The sequence below is a fragment of the Pristiophorus japonicus genome, chromosome 18 (genome assembly GCF_044704955.1).
Source record: "Pristiophorus japonicus isolate sPriJap1 chromosome 18, sPriJap1.hap1, whole genome shotgun sequence".
Classification (NCBI taxonomy): Eukaryota; Metazoa; Chordata; class Chondrichthyes; family Pristiophoridae; genus Pristiophorus; species Pristiophorus japonicus.
Genome location: NC_091994.1, coordinates 13,786,701 through 13,812,318, shown reverse-complemented (window position 1 = coordinate 13,812,318; position 25,618 = coordinate 13,786,701). Strand labels below are relative to the sequence as shown.

Below are 25,618 nucleotides of genomic sequence, written 5' to 3'. Positions count from 1 at the left end.
GGTGCAGTGCCGAGGGAGTGCTGCACTGTCGGAGGTGCCATTTTTTGGATGAGATTTTAAACCGAGGTTCCGTCTGCCCTCTCTTGGGTGGATGTAAAAGATCCCATGACACCACTGTGAAAAAGAGCAAGGAAGTTATACCCGGTGTCCTGGTCAACATCTGGTCATTATCACATTACTGTTTATGGGAGCTTGCTGTGCGGAAATTGGCTGCTGTATTTCCTACATTACAACAGTGACCATACTTCAATAGTATTTCATTAGCTGTAAAGTGCATTAGGTCATCCTAAGATTATGAAAGAAAGAAAGACTTGGATTTATATAGCGCCTTTCATGACCACCGGACGTCTCAAAGCACTTTACAGCCAATGAAGTACTTTGGAAATGTAGTCACTGAAACGTGCTATATAACTGGAAGTCTTCTTTCATTATCATCATCATAGGCAGTCCCTCAGAATCGAGGAAGACTTGCTTCCACTCTAAAAGTGAGTTCTCAGGTGACTGTACAGTCCAATATGGGAATTACAGTCTCTGTCACAGGTGGGACAGACAGTGGTTGAAGGAAAGGGTGGGTGGGGAGTCTGGTTTGCCGCACGCTCCTTCCGCTGCCTGCACTTGCTTTCTGCATGCTCTCGGCGACGAGGCTCGAGGTGCTCAGCGCCCTCCTGGATGCTCTTCCTCCACTTAGGGCGGTCTTTGGCCAAGGACTCCCAGGTGTCGGTGGGGATGTTGCACTTTATCAAAGAGGCTTTGAAACGTTTCCTCTGCCCACCTGGTCGAGTGTAGTCAGTGCTTCGATGCTGGGGATGTTGGCCTGATCGAGAACACTGACATTGGTGCGTCTGTCCTCCCAGGGGATTTGCAGGATCTTGCGGAGACATTTCTTTACTACCATGGTAGCAACCTTGTACACTACTTGCGTGAGCAGTTCATTGGTGTCCAGTGTTACTGAGGCATATGTAGGAGTTTACAATTGAAAGGTCCCTCCGCAGTGATTGTCATCAATCACATGGCTATCAATGCTCTAACCTACACCAACAGCTTTGGCCTGTAGGTTCTGAGTCGCCACACTTCATGTAACAGCTGGCTCCGTTAAGCTGATACAGGTGCCAGATTCCTGTAGCAGCAACGGATTTCCTCCAACTCCTCCTACCCCACCCCCCGACCACTCCAAGTTCAGACACCAAGCCCATCTTGCTAACTGTAAACTGGCTAACCCTGACCAAATCGGAGAGTCCCTCCTTTGGAATTATAATAAAGGACTAAGAACCGAGGCCATTAACAGCCTGGTCTACCCATGCCCCTTGAGAACACAATAGTGTATGTAATTCTCCCCGGTGTCCTGGCCAATATTAATCCCTCAGCCAACATCACTTAATAAAAAGGATTATCTGGTCATTATCACAATGCTGTTTGTGGGAGTTTGCTGTGCATATGTTGGCTGCCGTGTTTCCCACATTACAACAGTGACTACACTTCAAAGGTACTGGCTGTAAAGCACCCTGAGTTTGTGAAAGATATAAATGCAAGTGTTTCTTTTTTATATGTCTCTGGAAGGAAAATACATGAGTGACAAGCTTTATGCCTGAATAGCCTTCAGAATGCAGTAAGATCTGGAGAATCTACAGATACACCCTGCTTTTATTCATTTAATGTTCTTTCTTTAAAGATTGTATCAAACCATCATCATCATCATCATAGGCAGTCCCTCGAATCGAGGATGACTTGCTTCCACGTCAAAAAGTTCACAGGTGTTTCAACGATGGACCTAATATTCCGGATCCCGAACTACATCCTGGAGGGTGGAAGATGCCTGTGCGTGGATTTTTTTAACGTGTGGTGGCCGTTGCACACCAGCCACCACACGGGCTTGACAGAGCTAGGTCTTGGTCCAGTGGCAAGGATTGACCAAGACGACTGGAGACCTGCTCTGCTGCACGGACCTAGTGCGCACACATATCGCAGTGTGGGCTGGGCCCGTGCTGCCCCCTGGGCCCTGGCCTCTCCTGGGCCCCGATCACATCCCTTTACAATCTCTCACCGCACCTTCGCCCCGACCTCGCCGCTCCTGCTGTACCTGCCCGCGCTCCAATCACCGACCTGGATCTTGGTGACGTCCCTTTTCAGTGCTGTTGCTCTCCTGCTCCAGCACGTGCTGCTCCCTGGAGTGGGACGCTGCCACGCTGCTCCTTCCGCTCCTTTGCCTTCTAGTGCCCGTCCCCTCCACAGATTTTCCCCCAAGATGGCGGCCGTTGCCCCGGGCCTGTCACCGGGAGAAAGGCCGGAACTGCCGGGGGCTCCGCTCGGGGCAAACGGCGGACCCGCAGGTTCCTATTCGGGGCTTGAGGTCTACCCGGGTGTTCAGAGTTAGCGTTTCGGGCGACCCTGAGGCATTGGCTCTGTTTCTCTCTCCACAGCTGCTGCCTGGCCCGCTGAGATTTCCAGCATTTTCTGTTTTTATACCAGAGATAACGATGGGGGAGTGGGAAGAGAACCCATTTGCAGGATATTTTCTGTTACTATTAAATAGATAAGAAAGGAACCATGCAAAGTTTGTACCAAGCCAAAACAGAAGACAATAACAGCTGGTAATTTAAGGACAGTCCGTGGAACTTTCACACTTGCCAGTTAGCCAGTTCTAATCAGTTAGCAATCACAACAACACCACACTTCATTCTGACATTACACAGTCATGAAATTCACATGTACAGTCCCTTATTCCCAATTACATGCCTGGGACCAATTTACAGAGCCACTTCCTGCTCACACCTGCGGAACCCAGTACTTGGCATTCACACTTGTCTTGTTAACCTAATTAACTAAGTAAGGTTCCCCAACAACAAAGACAAGCATCCCATTTGAAGTAAAGAAAACACTAGTCACCTGTGTTAGAGCCTGGCGTAAAAGGATACTTGATTTTTTTTTACACGTCCTAAAGTAACTCGGCACAAATTGTCATGATTTATGGCACACTTCCTAGAAATTGGATCTGACCAGAATTAGCTGAGGTCTGTGGAAAAGGCTTCCAGTGTTAAGGGCCGACGGTGTTAGCCGTGGCTCAATGGGCAGCACTCTTGTCTCCGAGTCAGAAGGTTGTGGGTTCAAGTCCCACTCCAGGGACTTGAGCACAAAAAAGTCTCGGCTGACACTCCCAGTGCAGTGCTAAGGGAGTGCTGCACTGTCGGAGGTGCCATCTTTCAGATGAGACGTTAAACCGAGGCCCTGTCTTCTCTCTCAAGTGGATATAAAAGATCCCATAGCACATCGAAGAAGAGCAGGGGAGTTATCCCCGGTGTCCTGGCCAATATTTATCCCTCAATCAACATAACAAAAGAACAGATTATCTGGTCATTATCACATTGCTGGTTGTGGGAGCTTGCTGTGCGCAAATTGGCTGGCGCGTTTCCCATGAGTGACTACACTCCAAAAGTACTTCATCGGCTGTAAAGCGCTTTGAGACATCTGGTGGTCATGAAAGGCGCTATATAAATGCAAGTCTTTCTTTCTTTCAATGGAATCATAGAATGATTACAGCACAGAAGAAGCCCATCGAGCCCGTGTTGTTCCCTATAAATTTTTGTTTTGGGTGCGTGGCCCCTTTAAAGGGCTTCGCGGCCCATTCAAATCTCTGCGCATGCCCGGTTTCCCCATTGGAAAGCCAGCGAGCCGCCTGCACGGGACCTCCGGAGCGCTGCATGGCTTAATGGTAACATTGTTAAGGGCTATGAATAATTGGTAGTTTTTCCGGGCAGACGCGCCCGCCGCCAGCAAATACGGTAAAGGTGGAGGCAGCAGTGCCCGAATTTCCGATATGCTGCATTGGTCCTTGGACCAGAAGAGCAATGTCGGAAGCTTGCTCCATACAAGTAGCAAGGGGTCATAATTCTTGCGAAAATAATTACTGCCAATTTTTAATAAAAAATTATTTTGTACTCTGGCTCCATCCCAAAAAAGAGGAAGGAAATGGGCGCCATATTTCTACTGCGCTGACAGAACCCGTTCCTGTACAGCTGCTGGCATAGCATTCTGTTCCGCTTTGCTGGCAAGAAAAAGAAACCTCTTGGCTATGAAGTGATTAGCAATTTATTCAGCAGTACAAGGAATGGGCAATGAGAGGGCACCACCCAGTGTGTTAGTGAGACTAATTCCTCTTACCATTGAGATCCTGCCGCTGTTCACGTTTGTTGCCCTGTGGGTTTTAAACAGGGCCATCACTTTGAGATTTTAAGTGGATTAAATGTTAAGTGCAGCCCACCTTAAGAGCCACACTTCATTCTGAGCATAAGACATAAACCTTGAAAGAAAGACTTACATTTATATAGCGCCTCTCACGACCACCGGATGTCTCGAGGCGCTTTACAGCCAGTGAAGTACTTTTGGAGTGCGGTCACTGTTGTAATGTGGGAAACGCAGCAGCCAATTTGCGTACAGCAAGCTCCCACAAACAGCAATGTGATAATGATCAGATAATCTGTTTTGTTAAGTTGATTGAGGGATAGACATTGGCCAGAATATCAGGGATAACTCGCCTGCTCGTCTTCGAAATAGTGCGGGGTGATTTTTTACGTCCACCCGAGAGAGCAGACGGGGCCTCGGTTTAATGTCTCATCCGACAGTGTGGCACCTTCAACAGTGCAGTGCAGCACTCCCTCAGCATGGCGCTGCAGTGTCAGCCCAGATTTATGTGCGCAAATCCCTGGGGTGGATTTAAGTGGATTAAGTGTTAAGTGCAGCACACTTTAGCAGTCACACTTCACTCTAAGCTTAAGACATAAATCTCGGTTTAATTTCTCACGTGCGTTGTGTATTTGTTGTGAGCTGCCTGTTAGGTGAACTGAATTCCCCGCAAGCTAAACGTGGTTTTTACACGAAGGGAAAGAGCAACAAAAACCCAACACTTTAAATAATGATTTCACTGACCAGGGATTGGATTGAGTAACTCAGCCGTGTGTAGTCTGTGCAGGAAGCGTCGGTGAAAACTGCCTGTTCCTGTATCAGAACAGGTAGATTAATTCCCTGGCATAGCTACCTGTCAGGGTATCCATTGTCCCATTGTACCTGGGATGTCATGGGCCCATTGTCCGCTGCTACAAACGGCCTCTTCATCTCCACGCTCCACTAACCCTTGGCGCACTGCCGCCCATTTGTCATGCGTGCGAACAATGGATTAAATGCAACTTGAATACTTTATAGAGAACAGCTGAATACAGACGTGCATGAGGTACGGCTTGGCTGGGGGCTTCTACTTGGATTCATGGCTTCACCATTCATCCGCTCACTGGCCCTGAGTCAACTCTGAATATATCTATATATAACACACACTCACACACACACATATATATCAATCACCTCTGACTCTGTGACTCTGTACGTACAGTGTGTTGGACATGCTCTTTCTCACTCTTCAACTCTCGGCTATTTCTTTGCAAACCTGTAGTAATAAACACCTTGCAAAAGCTCTTTGTAAATTGTGGCAGCACTCATGGCCCAAACCCAACTCAAGATCTCGGCAGATACTCCCAGTGAGCACAGGCCGCGGAGAATGCATTCCTTCAAACCAGAGTTAAGTCCTGTTCCCATGACAGTTATTATCAACAATGTGGGACTATTGATAAACATTTTATCCTGCAAGCGAGAGACTCTGGGAGAATTTACATACATATTGAAAGAGCCCTTGCTGCACTAGCCCCCCTCACATGAAGGGAGTCGCTTATTGGCTGTTTCTTACAACTTCTTTCTACCATCATAAAATTCTTCCATCGACCGAAACCCTTGAAGGAAAAAAACTTTATTAACTACTAATCTGTGACTGCCATTTTACATGCTCTGCATGATCACTCTCGTCCGTCCATCCCTCTGTGTGTGGTCACTCTATCCTGTCCATCACTGTCTCTGTGTGTCTCTCTGTCCTGTCCATTACTGCATGGTCACTCTGTCCTATCCATCCCTCTGTGTGTGGTCATTCTGTCCTGTCCATCTCTCTGTGATTACTCTATCCCATTCGCCACACCCTGTGTGGTCCCACTATCCTGTCTGTTACTCGTTATATGGTCACTTGCTCCAATGATCACTTGCTGTATGATTGGTTTCTCTCACCCTTCAATCTGCGCAGTCTCTCTATCCTGTCCTTCACTTTGTATCGTCACTCTATTCTGTTCATCACTGTGTATCATAGAATCATAGAGATTTACAGCATTGAAGGAGGCCATTCAGACCATCGTGTCTGTGCCAGCCGAGAAAGAGCTACCCAGCCTAATCCCACTTTCCAGCTCTTGGTCCGTAGCCCTGTAGGTTACAGCACTTCAAGTGTACATCCAAGTACTTTTTAAATGTGGTGAGGGTTTCTGCCTCTACCACCCTTCCAGGCAGTGAGTTCCAGACCCCCACGTCCCTCTGAGTGAAAAAAGTTCTCCTCAACTCCCCTCTAAACCTCCTACCAATTACTTTAAATCTATGACCCCTGGTTATTGACCCCTCTGCGAAGGGAAATAGGTCCTTCCTATCCACTCTATCTAGGCCCTTCATAATTTTATACATCTCAATTAAGTCTCCCCTCAGCCTCCTCTGTTCCAAAGAAAACAACCCGAGCCTATCCAATCTTTCCTCCTAGCTAAGATTCTCCAGTCCTGGCAACATCCTCGTAAATCTCCTCTGTACCCTCTCTAGTGCAATTACATCCTTTCTGCAATGTGGTGACCAGAACTGCATGCAGTACTCTAGCTGTGGCCCAACTAGTGTTTTATACAGTTCAAGCATAACCACCCTGTGTAGTCTCTCTCTCCTGCCCTTCACTCTGTGTGTCGTCATTCCCTGTTATTCTCTAAATGTGCATTTTTTTTTAAATGGCAGTATAGCGCTCCAATTGCAGCCATTAAACAGTTAATGAAGCAACGTTCCCTGGATTCAGTCGAACAGCAATGTTTCAAACAGCTGCAAGAATGTGACTTGGTAAAACAACACTCCTGAGTATTAGATAAAAACCAAGCAAATGTTTCTTCATTAAACATTTCAGATCAGAGTTTGCCCTCCCCCTGCATTTTTACACATAACCCTTGGAAAACCACAGTCACATTTGTGCTGAATAATTACTTCAGTTAGTACAATGGACTGAAGCTTTATATTTCTCCAACAATAGATCAGAGGGCAGAACATCATTGGGAGAGCTATAACAATAACACATTTAAAAGTGTGATGTCAACTGGTCTCAAAGGAGCAATTTCCTTGTGGAAAAACGATGTGGAAATTGTATTTTTTGCCAAACACCTATTGCATTACACAATGATAGAATGGTGTTGTGTTGGTAATTCTAAGTGTTCTGCTACCCGACTGGCCAACCGTATCTTGCACTACCCAATGCACACTCTGAGTAAATCTTTTAATATTGTAGTTTGTAAATTGTGGGGTAAGTACAGTTAGTTGCAGTTCCACAGTGGCACAGCTAAGCCCAGCGCAGACTAAATTAATCTAAAATCCCTCTGCCCTCTCAGGTCGATCCCACAGCACTATTTCGAAGAAGAACAGGGGAGTTATCCCTGGTGTCCTGGCCAATATTTATCCCTCAATCAACATCACAAAAACAGATTATCTGGTCATTATCATTATCACATTGCTGTTTGTGGGAGCTTGCTGTGCGCAAATTGGCTGCCGCGTTTACCACAGTACACAGTGACTACACTCCAAAAGTATTTCATTGGCTGTAAAGTGCTTTGAGATGTCCGGTGGACGAGAAAGGCACTACGTAAATGCAAGTCTTCTTTCCGTGCATCACAAAACGTTGTTGTGTCACTTGCCCGAGACATTACCCTGAAAATCGTGACTCGAGTAGCTTTTATCTCCCCTTCGTTCCCTGGAAAGAAATAGTTTGACTTTCTTTTGTTGGCTCTCGGGATGTGGGCAATGCAGACCAGGCCAGGTTTATTGGCCATCCCTGGTTACCCCAAGTGATTGCTTTTAGTTCGCAAGACTTGAAGCATCAACCACGTAGTGTGGGACTGGAATCACATGTGGGCCAGACTGGGGAGGAATGGCAGGTTCCCTTTCCTGAAGGACAGTTGCACTTTTCTTCATGACCATTTTTTCTAGCACCAGCCCCAATAATGGCCAGATTTATTAAAAAAAGCAGTTCCCGAACTTGCCACGATGGGAATTGGACTCGTGACCTCTGGGTTTGGCTCATCTGCAACCACAGCCACTACCATACCCAATTCCATCTCTGCTTTGTGCTAAGTTAGCTGGTCTTAGCTTGGAGTCAGCAATATCAGCACAGCGGTTGTGTACACCTCCCTTGGATTAGGGAAGCCATAATTGGCCAGGGTTCGCAAGATAGAATGGTTACAGCACTGAAGGAGGCTACCTGTCGAGCCTGTGCTGGCTTTCTGCGAGAGAGTACGTGTGCACGTGTGTGAAGACGGCATTGAGCTCGACTGGTGCCCACACATTCAAATACCCTCCCACCACCCCAATACTTGACATGGATAATGGACGTGATTTCTAACTGTGCCTAGCGCCTGTGGAACCGTACCCATGAAGGGTGTCAATAATGTAAGGAGAGGAGAAATTGGAGAGGAAGAAGCTTCCAATTTAGAAAGCTTTCATTCAAATTTGGAGCTTTTTAATGGGAGTGAAGTTGAACACAACTCGTCAACACTACTTCCCGTCAACAATGCAGTCCCTCTGTACCCGCGTTATGCAAAACAGGCACAGGTCTGGTTGGGGCGATTTCCACAATCCCACGCTCCCAGAAAAGAGTTTGCACTCGAAAGGAGCGTAGGTCGGAGAAGAGGCTGCAACACTATGAGAGCAGGATCATGGAATTTACCCGATGATCGCTGGCTCCGTCATTTTAAAAAAAATCACAAAGCACATCACTTAAAGAAAGTATTGTGCTTTCTAAATGACTCTTGTGGGAGGGCATTTCATTGTGGTAAATGATGGGAAAATAAGCAATGAATTCAAAAAAATATTTTAAGGCACCGCGACACGCCATGGTGAGATGCCATTCTCTAACCACAGTTTCTCGATTCTACATTCCTGTGCTGTATTTTGTCTTGCTAGGCATCTGTCGCTCTCTCCTCTTGTGTCAGCTGTGCCTCAGTGGGTAGCACTCTCGCCTCTGGGTCCGAAGGTTGTGGGTTCAAGTCCAGAAACTAGAGTACCAAAGTCTGGGCCGACATTCTAGTGCAGTATTGAGAGAGTGTGCACTGTCAGAGGTGCTGTCTTTCAGATGAGATGTTAAACCGAGGCCCCGTCTGCTCTCTCAGGCGGACGTAAAAGATCCCATGGCACTATTTCAAAGAAGAGCGGGGAGTTATCCCTGGTATCCTGGCCGATATTTATCCCCCAATCAATAGCACTGAAACAGATTATCTGGTCATTGTCACATCACATTGCTGTTTGTGGGAGCTTGCTGTGTGCAAATTGGCTGCCGCATTTCCTACATTACAACAGTGACTATACTTCAAAAATACTTAATTGGCTGCAAAGTGCTTTGGGACGTCTGGTAGTCATGACAGGCGCTATATAAATGCAAGTCTTTTTTTATTCTTTTTTTGTTCTCGTCATTTCCTTACTCCATATGCTCCAGTTTCCTTTCTTAACCACTCTTTTTCAAATCCTTCGTTCCTCTTCTCATCCTATTTGCTTCCCCTTCCTCTCTGCTGCCCATCCTTCTCCAGGGGGAGGTGAGGAACAGAGGTGAGGAGGAAATTGGGGTCATTTGCGCCTCCCGTTAACGGGGTGCAAGCAGCTTCTTGCCCCGGGCGTGGCGCCGCTAACGACTCCCGCTAAATTTGGCGGGGATTTAGCGGCGGCGGTAACCAGTAGCGTCCCACTCCACCACGCCGGCGGTGATGATGCCATCACCGCGTGCAACAACCCATTTTCGCCCTGGGGCAACAATTCAGGAGCGCCCCGAGGCTGTGGCCTGTGATGACAGTGGCAGCTTCAGGGGGGGGGGAGCGCGTATCGGGCTGTAGGCCGCTCGTAGGCCGCTGGCTAAAGGGGAGGTGGCGTGAGCAACAACAAAAAAAATCGTCCGACTGACTGGTCGCGGCCCGTTGCCTCGTGGAAGGTGGGGTCCGTGCCGCGATCTGCCCGCCCGGCGATCCGCTTGAGTGCCGGCTGATGCTGCGGCTCCCCAGTGGTCCATGGAGCGACTCACAGAGTCTGCAGTTTGGCCCTCCCCTTTAATAAAGTGAGATAGAAGAAAGAGACCCGAAGAAGGGAACCGCGAAGGAAAGTACATTTATCAAAGGATAATCTGTATTTTGAAGTAGGAAGGTCAGAGGGATATATAGAAACATAGAAAAACATAGAAAGTAGGCGCAGGAGTGGGCCATTCGGCCCTTCGAGCCTGCACCGCCATTCAATGAGTTCATGGCTGAACATGCAACTTAAAGGAGGAAAGAGAGGTAGAGAGGCGTAGAGGTTTAAGCAGGGGGTTCCAGAGCTTGGGGCCTAGGCAGCTGAAGGCACGTCCACCGATGGTTGAGCAGTTATCAAAGTGCTTTGCAGCCAAAGTGCCCAAATTTCGCTCCCTTTATCTTATGCTTAAGGAGCTACCTGTGCAGGTTTATCCCCATCTGTGATGAATGCGCTGATATCAGCAGAGATGGTGGTAGATGCCCTAAAATTGACATCAGTGCCCGTTCTTACTATTTCTTCTCCTAGGGCTGCAAATGCTTTATCGATGTTCATGTCCTCTTTTGCACTGGTCTCAAAGAATTGCATACCATGTACCTGGGCGAGCCTTTTTCCATTGTCCCATGAACCTTGCCGTGCCACTAGCATATCACATTTATTACCAATCAATATTCGGCCAACATCATTCCCTGCATGCTCATCGGTGTCTTTAATCCAATATGTGATATTACTGAAAGTCTTTAAATTGGTGATGTCATAGACAAGCATAAGACCATCTGACCCACAAAAATAATGAGTTGTAAGGGCGTGGAATCGTTCCTGGCCAGCTGCATCCCATATTTGCAGCTTAATTGTGCAGTTCTCTTTTATCTGGCAGTTTTTACCCTGAAATCGATTCCTATTGTGGGTAAGAATGAAGCATGGAAATTGTCCTCAGTTAATGTCTTTAATATGACAGTTTTACCTACATTAGAGTCTCCCACCACATATAACGAGAAGCTAATATTTAATATAACCTGGGTCCATTCAAATGTCAGAGGACAGCAGTGTAGTGATTATTGTACTCGATGGGCTGTCCAGTGCACGTGAATTGAAATCCCACCATGGTCAATTCTGAAATTGAATTGAATAAATCTGATCATTTATAGACTAGCACGACTGTGAGAAATCTAACTGTTCTTACGAACAGATGAAAATGTCAGGCAGGAAACAACCCAGCTGGTCTATCCAGAGTCAGTTGTGGCTCAGTGGGTCGCATTCTCGTGCCTCGGAGTCACAAGGTCGTGGGTTTAAGCCCCACGCCAGAGACTTGAGCACGTAATCCAGGCCGACACTCCAGTGCAGTTCGAGGGAGGTACTGCACTGTCAGGAAGTGCTGCCTTTAGGATGAGACGTTAAACCAAGGCCCTTTCTGCTCTCTCAGGTGGATGTAAAAGATCCTATTTTAAAGAACAGCAGTGGAGTTCTCCCTGCTTTCCTGGCCAATATTTATCCCTCAACCAACATTACTAAAAAGCAGAGTATCTGGTTGTTAACTTATTGCTGTTTGTAGGAGCTTGTCATGTATTCCAACAGTGACTACACTTCAAAAATACTTCATTGGCTGTAAAGCGCTTTGGTATGTTCTGAGGCCTTAAAAGGCGCAATATAAATGCAAGTCCTTTCTTTCTTTATCAAGCCTGGCCCACACTCATGATGGCTGGAGCATCATGACTAGACACTTTCTACCTCCCATAGCCATGTGATCTTCTGGGAAAGGCAAAAAGGCAGTGAAAAATCCTGAGCCAATAAGGGATAAAAAGTTAACTTCAGGTAAGGGAGCCTGCTGCCCCTACCTGTTCTGGCCTACAAGTGACTCAAACTGTCTCGTAATGATGAGGGTCTTCAGTTACATGGAGAGACTGGAGAAGCTGGGGTTGTTCACCTTGGAGCAGAGAAGGTTGAGAGGAGATTTGATCGAGGTGTTCAAAATCATGAGGGGTCTGGACAGAGTAGATAGAGAGAAACTGTTCCCCATTGGCAGAAGGGTCGAGAACCAGAGGACACAGATTTAAGGTGATTGGCAGAAGAACCAAAGGCGACAGGAGAAAAAAACTTTTTTACGCAGCGAGTGGTTAGGATCTGGAATGCGCTGCCTGAGAGGGCGATGGCGGCAGACTCAATCGTGGCTTTCAAAAGTGAGTTGGATAAGTATCTGAAGGAAACACATTTGCAGGGCGACGGGGAAAGAACCTGGCGATTGGGACTAGCTGAAGTGTTGCAGAGAGGCTCGACGGGCCGAATGGCCTCCTTCCGTGTTGTAACAAATCTATGATTCTATGATCGTGTGAACCACTCCATTGTACAAACAATTGCTTCAACGAAAAACGCGCACACACTAACTTCTCAACAAAGGATAGGCGGCACATGGAGCCGTGCCAACGTTGCCCACATCCTGAGAAGAAATAAAAGGAATGCATCAGATAAGATTGTTTTAATTAGACAAAAAAATGCCTGCATCCTATAAATTCCCCCAATTTGCCAGCCCACGCTAATATCCTGCTTATTTGGTATGAGACACCACATCAGTGTTAAATAATTGGCTTCATCAGTGAGATCTCGTCATTTCTGAAGCACAGATTTCCAGCAATATGGCAGTCGCTTATTCTTTGAAGTTGCCTTGCCTCCCTGTAGATCTGGTAATCTGATGACTATTTTCCCAGCAAACTAGCTCTGCTCTGAAGCCGTCGTCAGACCACAAACTGCAAATGGTAAATAATCAGCCCTCTGGGGATGCTGGTAAAATAGCCAAATCCATACAAAGCACGAGCCAAGGGGAATCAGCTTCAGGCCAAGTGAAGTTATTTTGGGTTCCTTCGAAGGATCACATATGGATGTGAGGGAGGTTGGGTCGGTGTTTTATTCGTAGCTCAGGAGCTACGAGTAAAATAAAATTATTTTATAAAAAGGAATGGTGTTCCTACTCGTCGTGATGCAAAGTGTGTTGGAGCTCCACAATGATGTACCGTGGCGATGTGCAACATGGGCATTGCCCCCACAATTCATCGTGAGCCGAATTGTCCACAACTGCATTGCTCTGGTGACAGGTATAAAGAGCACAAGGAAACGTGGAAGAAGAACATGCCATTCTCTGCACCTTTCTGTGCAATCACTAATCCTATTACCAACCGGACATTTATCTCTTTTTTTAAAAATGGGACAGGCCACATAGTCCGCATGCCAGACACGAGACTCCCAAAGCAAGCGCTCTACTCGGAACTCGTCCACGGCAAACGAGCCTCAAGTGGGCAGAGGAAACGTTACAAGGACACCCTCAAAGCCTCCCTGATAAAGTGCAACATCCCCACTGACACCTGGGAGTCCATGGCCCAAAGACCGCCCTAAGTGGAGGAAGTGCATCTGGGAGGGCGCTGAGCACCTCGAGTCTCGTCGCCGAGAGCATGCAGAAATCAAGCGCAGGCAGTGGAAGGAGCGTGCAGCAAACCAGGCTCCCCGCCCACCCTTCCCCTCAACCACTGTCTGTCCCACCTGTGACAGAGACTGTGGTTCTCGTATTGGACTGTTCAGTCACCTAAGAACTCATGCTAAGAGTGGAAGCAAGTCTTCCTCGATTCCGAGGGACTGCCTATGATGATGATTATTTTAAAGTTGTTATTTGGTTTGGTAAAATGTAAATTTAGCCCTGTCCTTCCACACGTCATGTAAAATCTATTCCTGTTAACTCTTAACTCACCCATTGTTAGGGCAGGTTTTTACATAAATATTCTTCAATCCTTAAAGGTCATGAAACAGAAATCCAGAATATTCAATAGTCTTCACATCTCTACTATTCAACCCTCTCCTTAAGGCAATATTCTCACACCGAGGGTGTGGATGCTCAGTCTTTGAGAATATTCAAGACTGCGATTCATAGGTTCTTGGGCACTATGGGTACGGCAGCTTAGTGGTTATGTTACTGGACTATTAATCCTAGTGGCCTGAACTAATGATCCAGGGTCATGAGTTCCAATCCCACCACGGCAGCTGGGGAATTTAAATTCAGTTAATTAAATAAATCAGGAAATTAAAGCTAGTATCAGTAATGGTGTCCATGAAACTAAAAGATTGTCCTCAAAATCCAGCTGGTTCACTCATGTCCTTTAGGGAAGGAAATCTGCCTCCCTGACCCAATCTGGTCTATATGTGACTCCAGACTCTTAACTGCCCTCTGAAATGGGTCACTCAGTTATACCAAAACCTTTACAAAGAAGTATACTACCTTCATCACACAGATTGGGGTCTAGGAAAGTGGCTCACCACCACTTCCTCATGGGCAATAAATGCTGGATGAATAATTTTAAAAAATACGGATCGGGCAGGAAAGTGGAATTGAAGTAGCAGTTCAGCCATGATCTTAGTGAATGGCGGAGCAGGCTCGAGGGGCCGAATGGCCTACTCCTGCTCCTATTTCTTACGTTCTTCCCTTCACCCATCCTCCCACAGCATTAGAGCCATGTATCCTATGGAGTATTTCACCTCCATCTGCACCTTTCTCTGCAATCACTAATCCTATTGCCAACCGGACATTTATCCAACTCCTTTTTAAAGTGGTTATTTGGTTTGGTAAAATGTAAATTTAGAACAGACAATTGTACAAATTTTATTCAAAGATTGGTAAGTGTTTGGAATAACCTACCCAGTGAGGAAATAGAGGCAAAAACATTGGGGTTGTTCAAATCACAATTAGATGTCACAACAGGAGGGCTGGGGTGGTAGAGGGACGGGCTTTGTTGGGCAGAACGGCCTTTCTCATCCCTGATTTCAATTATGTTCGTATGCCTCAGTCTTTTGCTAGGGGTTCGAAGTACAAGACTTCTCCACAGAGAGGGAGATTCACCCTAGGCTATTCTCATGCATTTCTTGGTAGTAGGTTTCAGAGTGGCATTTCGGGGGGTGGGGGTTGGGGGGGGGGGGGGTGCCTGGAAGTGTGTTCCTGACATGGGAAGGGAGGTGACTTTACAAAGTCCCGTTGAAAAAGAAAATAACAATTCTATTATTCGTGCGGTGAGATACCAAGTTGTTAATTCCATTAAGGAAAAACTGCAAACAGTGAAAATCTGAAATAATACTGGAAACGCACAGTAGGTCTGTCCTTTGTAAAGAGGTAATGAAGGTAATGTTCACCTTCACTGTTTGGGTGGTAAATAGGCAGAGCATATTTTCTGCTCGTTATAGAAGCCCGCCTGAATTTCAATTCAGTGGAAATGATAATCGGGCGAGTTGTATCACGAGCAAGCAATTTCTTCCGTTAGTTTACCGCCCAAGTGATGGAGGTGAAAATCACTCCCAATGTTTCAGCCTGATGTCCTTTGTTTCAATAAAGGGTCTTCGAACTGGCACATTGCCCATGGCACCACCCGCAATCAGTTGGTGAATATATGAGGGGTTTTAATATTTTTGGAGGATGACGGCAGAGTTGGGAGATTGACCAGAACCTTGCCCTAAAGAGACACTTAGTGACCAGAGCCGACAACTAGATTGTTACACTCAGGCCAACATCCCCAGCATAGAAACATAGAACCATAGAAAATAGGTGCAGGAGTAGGTCATTCGGCCCTTCAAGCCTGCACCGCCATTCAATGAGTTCATGGCTGAACATGCAACTTCAGTACCCCATTCCTGCTTTCTCGCCATACCCCTTGATCCCCCTAGTAGTAAGGACTACATCTAACTCCTTTTTGAATATATTTAGTGAATTGGCCTCAACAACTTTCTGTGGTAGAGAATTCCACAGGTTCACCACTCTCTGAGTGAAGAAGTTTCTCCTCATCTCGGTCCTAAATGGCTTACCCCTTATCCTTAGACTGTGACCCCTGGTTCTGGACTTCCCCAACATTGGAAACATTCTTCCTGCATCTAACCTGTTTAAACCCATCAGAATTTTAAACGTTTCAATGAGATCCCCCCAATGAATACAAGCCCAGTCGATCCAGTCTTTCTTGATATGTCAGTCCCGCCATCCCGGGAATCTGTCTGGTGAACCTTCGCTGCACTCCCTCAATAGCAAGAATGTCCTTCCTCAAGTTAGGAGACCAAAACTGTACACAATACTCCAGGTGTGGCCTCACCAAGGCCCTGTACAACTGTAGTAACACCTCCCTGCACCTGGACTCAAATCCCCTCGCTATGAAGGCCAACATGCCATTTGCTTTCTTAACTGCCTGCTGTACCTGCATGCCAACCTTCAGTGACTGATGTACCATGACACCCAGGTCTCTTTGCACCTCCCCTTTTCCTAATCTGTCACCATTCAGATAATAGTCTGTCTCTCTGTTTTTACCACCAAAGTGGATAACCTCACATTTATCCACATTATACTTCATCTGCCATGCATTTGCCCACTCACCTAATCTATCCAAGTCACTCTGCAGCCTCATAGCATCCTCCTCGCAGCTCACACTGCCACCCAACTTAGTGTCATCTGCAAATTTGGAGATACTACATTTAATCCCCTCGTCTAAATCATTAATGTACAATATAAACAGCTGGGGCTCCAGCACAGAACCTTGCGGTACCCCACTAGTCACTGCCTGTCATTCTGAAAAGTACCCATTTACTCCTACTCTTTGCTTCCTGTCTGCCAACCAGTTCTCAATCCACGTAAGCATACTACCCCCAATCTCATGTGCTTTAACTTTGCACATTAATCTCTTGTGTGGGACCTTGTCGAAAGCCTTCTGAAAGTCCAAATACACCACATCAACTGGTTCCCCCTTGTCCACTCTACTGAAAGCATCCTCAAAAAATTCCAAAAAATTTGTCAAGCATGATTTCCCTTTCACAAATCCATGCTGACTTGGACCTATCATGTCATCTCTTTCCAAATGCGCTGCTATGGCATCCTTAATAATTGATTCCATCATTTTGCCCACTACCGATGTCAGGCTGACCGGTCTATAATTCCGTGTTTTCTCTCTCCCTCCTTTTTTAAAAAGTGGGCTTACATTGGCTACCCTCCACTCCATAGGAACTGATCCAGAGTCTATGGAGTGTTGGAAAATGACTGTCAATGCATCCGCTATTTCCAGGGCCACCTCCTTAAGTAGTCTAGGATGCAGACCATCAGGCCCTGGGGATTTATCGGCCTTCAATCCCATCAATTTCCCCAACACAATTTCCCGACTAATGAGGATTTCCCTCAGTTCCTCCTTCTTACTAGACCCTCTGACCCCTTTTATATCCTGAAGGTTATTTGTGTCCTTCTTAGTGAATAGCAAACCAAGGTACTTGTTCAATTGGTCTGCCATTTCTTTGTTCCCAGTTATGACTCCCCCTGATTCTGCCTGCAGGGGACCTACGTTTGTCTTTACTAACCTTTTTCGAAGCACTACCACACTCGACCAGCTCCGTTGGGCGGGCCACATCGTCCACATGCCCGACACGAGACTCCCAAAACAAGCGCTCCACTCAGAACTCCTACACGGCAAGTGAGCCCCAGCTGGGCAGAGGAATCGTTTCAAGGACACCCTCAAAGGCTCCTTGATAAAGTGCAACATCCCCACCGGCACCTGGGAATCCCTGACCCAAGACTGCCCAAAGTGGAGGAAGAGCATCCGGGAGGGTGCTGAGCAACTTGAGTCTTGTCGCCGAGAGCATGCAGAAATCAAGCGCAGATAGCAGAAGGAACGTGCAGCAAACCAGACTCCCACCCACCCTTTCCTTCAACCACTTGTGTCCCACCTGTGACAGAGACTGTAATTCCCGTATTGGTCTGTACAGTCACCTGAGAACTTACTTCGCCACTATCTCTCTCTCTCTCCTCTTTCACTTTCACTCTCTTCTGCGCATGTGCAGATGACCCCTAACTTCCTGAAACACGAGAAAAGACCGTTGCTATGAAAGCCGGCCTTGCACGACTGAATACATCGCTAACGTTCATTTCACATCGCTACGGCAAACGCCCAAATTAAAAAGTGGAAACTAGTGCGTTTTAAAATGGGCAATATTCCGACGATCACAAAAAAATATAATCGCTAATACTGGGCGATCTGGAGACCAACGCAAAGTCTAGCCCTCAGAGTGGAAGCAAATCTTCCTCGATTTCGAGGGACCGCCTATGACGATGTTACAGTTGACATAGCATAACTGAACAAGAAATGTTTACATAGAAAGGTTGATGAATAAGCGTGACCAAAAATCATGACAACAGGAAGTAAAATTTGTGGGTAGGAAGTGCGTGTCTTATAGAAGATTTTTAATATCATCATAGGCGGTCCCTCAAACGAGGATGACTTGCTTCCACAAGAGTTCACAGTTGTTTCAATGAAGGACCCTATATTCCAGTCCTTTACTCCAATTCAAGGGGTGGAAGATGCCTGTGTGTGGATTTTTTTAACGTGTGGTGACCGTTGCACATCAGTCACCACACGGGCTCGACAGAGCTAGGCCTTTATCCAGTGGCAAGGGTTGAACCAGGATGACTGGAGACCTGCTTTGCTGCACGGACCTAGTGCACACACATATCGCAGTGTGGGCTGGCCCGTGCTGCCCCTGGGCCCTCGGCTCTTCTGGGCCCCGTACCCTCATTCGCCGCACCTTCGCCCACGATGTTCCAGGGCCCGGTCCTCTAGCTGTATTTATAGCCCTGACCTGCAGTGGTGTTCTCACACAGGTCGGGGCGGCCCACAATGTTCCATGGCCTGGTCCTCCAGCACTATTTATAGCCCCGACCTGTGGTGGTGTTCTCACAAGTACATGAGGGGGAAGGGAATAGAGGGTTATGCTGATAGATTTAGATGAGGAAAGACAGGAGGGGGCTCGAGTGCAGCATATAGATATGTCAGAGATCAAGCTATATGCCTGCTCTCTGAGCAAGGATATGCCAGTGTGAGGCAGCTTTGATGACTGAAATATATTTTTTTAAATTGTTGATATCTGGAAGTGAGTTGTAAAAGATTGAAATGACTATTTATACTTCTTCAGCAGGTTACATGTCAGTGTTTCAGTTTCTCTTCAAACATTAAAATGTACCAGTGCTTTGTGCTTTGTGAGTTACATGTACAATGGGCGGAATAATCCGTAGCTCCGTCTCCATGGTGAGCAGGTTCCTCAGGTCTGTGCTAATCAGATTAAAACTGAATCACACATCCATGCCACACCATGCTGTGACTTGAGAAACCCATTCTCCCTGTTGACAATCGTTCCCCAAAATTTGGCGCATCTGTTTATTTGTCTGCAGGCTAAGCTCCATTTAAACGCCAAGCTGTCAACATTGGGATGATCCGAGGTGTGAGCTGTATAGCCACAGGCCGTATATCTGAGGTCACTCCTGCCAAAAACATAAACACGCCCAAATCTAGCAAACCGCTTCTGGCGCATGGGTTGCAGGAGATGGGCAGATGTGTCAAACTTGACTCCTCATCTTTTTCCTCTGTTTCTCTCTCTCTCTTTCTTTCTTTTTCCGTGTTTGTCCTTCTCCCTTTGCAGCATGCCGGGGCCATAGAATTTTCAGGTATCTACGTTAGAGTTTTAATGAAGGGTTTTCATACCTCTGTGAATGCTGGGATTGTCACACCTCCTGAATGAGCAGCGCAGTCCATACATGTAAGAAATTGCAATCCTCAGGGAGTTATCGTGACCTCCCACAGGAGAGACAGTAGTCTGTTTAAATTGGAACAAGTTATTTTTTTCCCCCTCCGGGAGCGGTTCTACACACATAAAGAAAGACATGGATTTATATAGCGCCTTTCATGACCACCGGACGGCTCAAAGCGCTTTACAGCCAATGAAATCATTTTGGAGTATAGTCACTGTTGTAACGTGGGAAACACAGCAGCCAATTTGCGCACAGCAAGCTCCCACAAACAGCAATGTGATAATAACCAGATAATCTCGTTTTTTTTTTATTATGTTGATTGAGGGATAAATATTGGCCAGGACACCAGGAATAACTCCCCTGCTCTTCTTCAAAATAGTGCAATGGGACCTATTACGTCCACCTGAGAGGGCAGACGGAGCCTTGGTTTAACGTCTGATCCAAAAGACGGCACCTCCAACAGTGCAGCGCTCCCTCAGCACTGTACTGGAGTGTCAGCCTAGATTTTTTGTGCTCAAGTCGCTGTGGTGGGACTTGAACCCACAACCTCCTGACTCAGAGGCGAGAATACTACCCACTGAGCCACGGCTGACACATGGCTGCAGTCCCAATTGGATGCATTCTGAATTAGGATCTTAAATTTTGAATTAGATCAGTACGGACCCAAGGAGGAAACCCTAATGTTAGGCCGAGATTGGATGGGACCATCCCATTAAGTTGAAGAGTGTCTTCAGGCACTCTGCCGTTATTTTTGTTGTTCTGTGGGTGAATGCACAACACTGCGATGGCAAGAAAACGACACAACGTCTCGCAACTGCAGGTTTCTGTGTGGGCTTGTAGAGTTGATAGCTGGATTGTACCAACCAGCCAAATAGAGCCACTATAGAGGCATGGCTATCCCAGTGTTCATAGTGGTATGAAAACCCTCTATTTGCATCTGTTCCATGCGGTTTCCATGGGGGATGTAGTCAGAGAGATCTGTCTCTCGTGTAGCTGAGCGAGGATGTAAGGGATCCAATCTCCGGGTGTCTAGTCAGGGCTTTGGCCCTAGTACTAAAGATGCTCCCTCCCACTGACTCCTCTCTTGATAATCCATTCATTTTAGAGGGGGAGAGGATAACCCATTCAGAGAAAAACATAGAAAATAGGTGCAGGAGTAGGCCATTTGGCCCTTTGAGCCTGCACCACCATTCAATATGCTCATGGCTGATAATTTTTGCAACTTCAGTACCCCATTCCTGCTTTCTCTCCATACCCCTTGAGGGCCACATCTTACTCCCTTTTGAATATACCTAACGAACTGGCCTCAACAACTTTCTGTGGTAGAGAATTCTACAGATTCACAATTCTCTGAGTGAAGAAGTTTTTCCTCATCTCGGTCTTAAATGGCTTACCCCTTATCCTTAGACTATGACCCCTGGTTCTAGACTTCCCCAACATCGGGAACATTCTTCCTGCATCGAACCTGTCCAGTCCCGTCAGAATTTTATATGTTTCTATGAGATCCCCTCTCATTCTTCTAAATTCCAGTGAATATAAGCCTAGTCGATCCAGTCTTTCTTCATATGTCATTCCTGCCATTCATTTGTCCTTTGCTGATTATGTTACCCAGGTAGACTAAGGTATGAACAAAAGGCGTGGTTTCAGTGTTAATTTCCACAACAGCAATTTGTATTTATATAATGAAATGCCCCAAGGCGACATAGAAATTCACACCCTCCTCACTTTTGACGGTTAAGCTGGTGATGGAGGGCACAGAAGGCAGGTTTAAGGAGGAGGAAAGAAGGTTCATCCTTGCTCAGCTGGATGATTCTTCAGTGATAGGCGGTTTTGGCTCAAATGAGAAAGAAAGACTTGCATTTATATAGCACCTTTCATGATCAGACAAAGAAGTACATTAGTAGTGTAGTCACTGTTGTAATGTGGGAAACACAGCAGCCAATTTGCACACAGCAAGCTCCCACAAACAGCAATGTGATAGTGAGCAGATAATCTGTTTTTTTAGTGATGTTTGTTAAGGGATAAATATTGGCCAGGATACCAGGGATAACTCCATTGCTCTTTTTTGAAATAGTGCAGCAGAGTCTTTTACATCCACCTGAGAGAGCAGGCTGGTCCTCAGTTTAACGTCTCATCCGAAAGACAGCACACTCCGACAGTGCAGCACTCCCTCACCACTGCACTGGAGTGTCAGCCTAGATTTATGTGCTCAAGTCTCTGGTGGGTCTTGAACCCACAACCTTCTGACTCAGAGTCAGAGGCAAGTGTGCTGCCCACTGAGCCACAGCTGACACCAGATCAACCTGAGGCTTAAGAAATTGCACCAAAACACTGAAGTGGCAGCTGAACACGTGGTTTCTGAAGATTCGTAGTGTTTGGCTGAGTAAACCTGACTGTGGCAGCAGAAGGATTAATTGACAGTTTGGAACGATGGGGGAGAGATTAAAACAGGCATGCGTGTGTTACAAGGAATGCAGTTGGGAAGATGATTGAAAACCAGTGTGAATCTGATATATTTCTATTTCACCCCCTTTTCCGTGTGTGTGGTAGGCGCCTGAGTATCATATTTTGTTGACGTCTGATGGTAAAAGCTTAATATCAGACTACGACATCACAGTGTGTAATGCGGGGTGTTAATGGGCCATTATATATGACTTAAAGCTACAACATATTGTAGGGGAACACCAGGGTATTTGCAAGCCTCATATGATGATAAACATCAAATCATTAACAGCTGTTGCAGGTTAGCAAGGCCATTAAAAAAAGCAACCCAAGCACTTGGGTTTATTTCTAGAGGTATAGAAATGAAAAGTAGGGAAGTTATGCTAAACCTGTATCGAACTTTGGTGAGACCACACTTAGAGTACAGCGTGCAATTCTATTATAAAAAGGATATAGAGGCACTGGAGAGGGTGCAGAGAAGATTTACAAGGATGTTATCAGAAATGCGAGGGTATATATATCAGGAAAGGATGAACAGGCTGGGTCTTCAGAAAAGGCTGAAGGAGTGACCTAATTGAGGTCTTTAAAATTATAAAAGGTTTTGACAAAGAGAATGTTTCCACTTGTCTAGGGGCCATCAATATAAGATAGTCACCAAGAAATCTAATAGGGAATTCAGAAGAAACTTCTTTACCCAAAGAGTGGTGAGAATGTGGAACTCGCTACCACAGGGAGTGGTTGAAGCGAATGGTATTTAAGCATATGAGGGAGAAGGGAACAGAGGGTTATGCTGATAAATTTAGATGAGGAAAGACGGGAGGAGGCTCGAGTGGAGCATAAATGCCGGCATGGACTGGTTGGGCTGAATGGCCTGTTTCTGGGCCGTGTATCCTGTGTACTCCTATGTAAGTGGTTAAGATGTTGATTCCACAATCCTGGGCCAGCCATTTGAGCCTCCTTACAGCAGGTGAGTGAAGCATTTCAGAATACCACAGTGTGAGGGCTTGGAAGAGGAAAAAGCAACATAGGCATTCTCAGTCTAAATCAAACCTGGTTCCCATTGAGGGCTAATGTATTGACGTGGATAGAGAACTGGTTGGCAAACAGGAAGCAAAGAGTCGGGATAAATGGGTCCTTTTCAGAATGGCAGGCAGTGACTAGTGGGGTACCGCAAGGTTCAGTGCTGGGACCCCAGCTATTTACAATATACATTAATGATTTAGACGAAGGAATTGAATGTAATAATGTAAGTTTGCAGATGACACTAAGCTGGGTGGCAGTGTGAGCTGTGAGGAGGACGCTAAGAGGCTTCAGGGTGACTGGGACAGGGTAGGTGATTGGGCAAATGCATGGCAGATGCAGTATAATGTAGATAAATGTGAGGTTATCCACTTTGGTATCCACTTTCTAAAAACAGGAAGGCAGAATATTATCTGGATGGTGACAGATTAGGAAAAGGGGAGGTGCAACGAGACCTGGGTGTCATGGTACATCAGTCATTGAAGGTCGGCATGCAGGTACAGCAGGCGGTGAAGGCGGCAAATGGCATGTTGGCCTTCATAGCGAGAGGATTTGAGTGTAGGAGCAGGGAGGTCTTACTGCAGTTGTACAGGGCCTTGGTGAGGGCCTTGAATATTGTGTACAGTTTTGATTTCCTAATCTGAGGATGGATATTCTTGCTATTGAGGGAGTGCAGCGAAGGTTCACCAGACTGATTCCCAGGATAGCAGGACTGACATATGAAGAAAGATTGGATCGACTAGGCTTATATTCACTGGAATTTAGAAGAATGAGAGGGGATCTCATGGAAACATATACAATTCTGACAGGATTGGACAGGTTAGATGCGGGAAGAATGTTCCCGATGTTGGGGAAGTCCAGAACCAGGGGTTACAGTCTAAGGATAAGGGGTAAGCCATTTAAGACCGAGATGAGGAGAAACTTCTTCACTCAGAGAATTGTGAACCTGTGGAATTCTCTACCACAGAAAGTTGTTGAGGCCAGTTCGTTAGATATATTCAAAAGGGAGTTAGATGTGGCCCATATGGCTAAAGGGATCAAGGGGTATGGAGAGAAAGCAGGAATGGAGTATTGAAGTTGCATGATCAGCCATGATCATATTGAATGGTGTTGCAGGCTCAAAGGGCCAAATGGCCTATTCCTGCACCTATTTTCTCTGTTTCTAAGCTCCAACTTCAACACGACCCAAAGTCTGGGAGTTTAGAAGCACCAAGAGATATCTTGCCATATCAGGTAAATAATTATTTGACCCTGAACCGAGCTTCCGACCCCATGTCCTCTCCATCGCAAGACCGTCTACTCTCACCTCCGCAATGTTGCCCCCCCGCCTCAGCCCATATGCTACTGGAACCTTCATCCAGGCCTTTGTCACCTCTAGACTCAACTATTGCAATACTCTCCTGGCCGGCCTCCCACCTTACACATTCCATAAAACTCTACAGCCCGTATCCTAACTCGCACCAAGTCTCATTCACCATCACCCCTCCGCTCACTGACCTACATCGGCTCTCGGTCCAGCAACGCCTCGCTTTCACAATTCTCATCCCCGTGTTCGAATCCCTCTGTGGCCTCGCCCCTCCCTATCTCTGTAACTTCCGCTAGTCTTACAATCCCCTGAGAACACCGCGCTCCTCCATTTCTGATGCCTTGTGCATCCCTAACTTCCTTCGCTTCACCATTAGCTGCCATACCTTCAGCTACCTGGGCCCCAAGCACCGGAATTCCCTCCCTAAACCTCTCCGCATCTCTACCTCTCTCGCCTACTTTAAGATGTTCTTTAAAACATACCTGTTTTATCTGTCCTGATATCTCCTTATGTGGCTTGGTGCCAAATGTTGTCTGATATCGCACCTTTGAAGCGCCTTGGGACATTTTGCTATGCTAAAGATGCTCTATAAATGCAAGTTGTTGTTATTATTATCGCTGGAGTTTAGAGCGTTCAGAAGAAGTGACGTTGGAGCATTTCTGATCAAATCCTACCAATAAAATAATAAAAAAAGACTTGCATTTATATAGCGCCTTTCACGACCACCGGACGTCTCAAAGCGCTTTACAGCCAATGAAGTATTTTTGGAGTGTAGTCAATGTTGTAATGTGGGAAATACGACAGCCAATATGCGCATAGCAAGCTCCCACAAACAGCAATGTGATAATGACCAGATAATCTGCTTTAGTGATGTTGATTGAGGGATAAATATTGGCCAGGACACCCGGGATCACTCCCCTGCAAAATAATGCCGTGGGATCTTTTGCGTCCACCTCAGAGGGCAGACGGGACCTCCAAAAGACGGCACTGGGAGTGTCAGCCTAGAATTACGTGCTCAAGTTCCTGGAGTGGGACTTGAACTCACAACCTTCTGACTCAGAGACAAGTGTGCTGCCCACTGAGCCACAGCTGACTAATGAAGCTTTACTTTTATTGGTATGCCTTCCAACACCTAC

The 25,618-nt window shown here is 46.4% G+C and overlaps 1 protein-coding gene and 1 pseudogene across 2 annotated transcripts in view; one reads left to right on the top strand and one right to left on the bottom strand.

Annotated features, from left to right (window-relative positions):
- LOC139228561 (ADAMTS-like protein 5) overlaps nucleotides 1-25,618 on the top strand; it is a 145,705-nt gene that overhangs the window by 74,136 nt on the left and 45,951 nt on the right. The gene's annotated exons all lie outside the window — the stretch shown is intronic.
- LOC139229348 (ras-related protein Rab-10 pseudogene) lies at nucleotides 10,549-14,612 on the bottom strand (annotated as a pseudogene).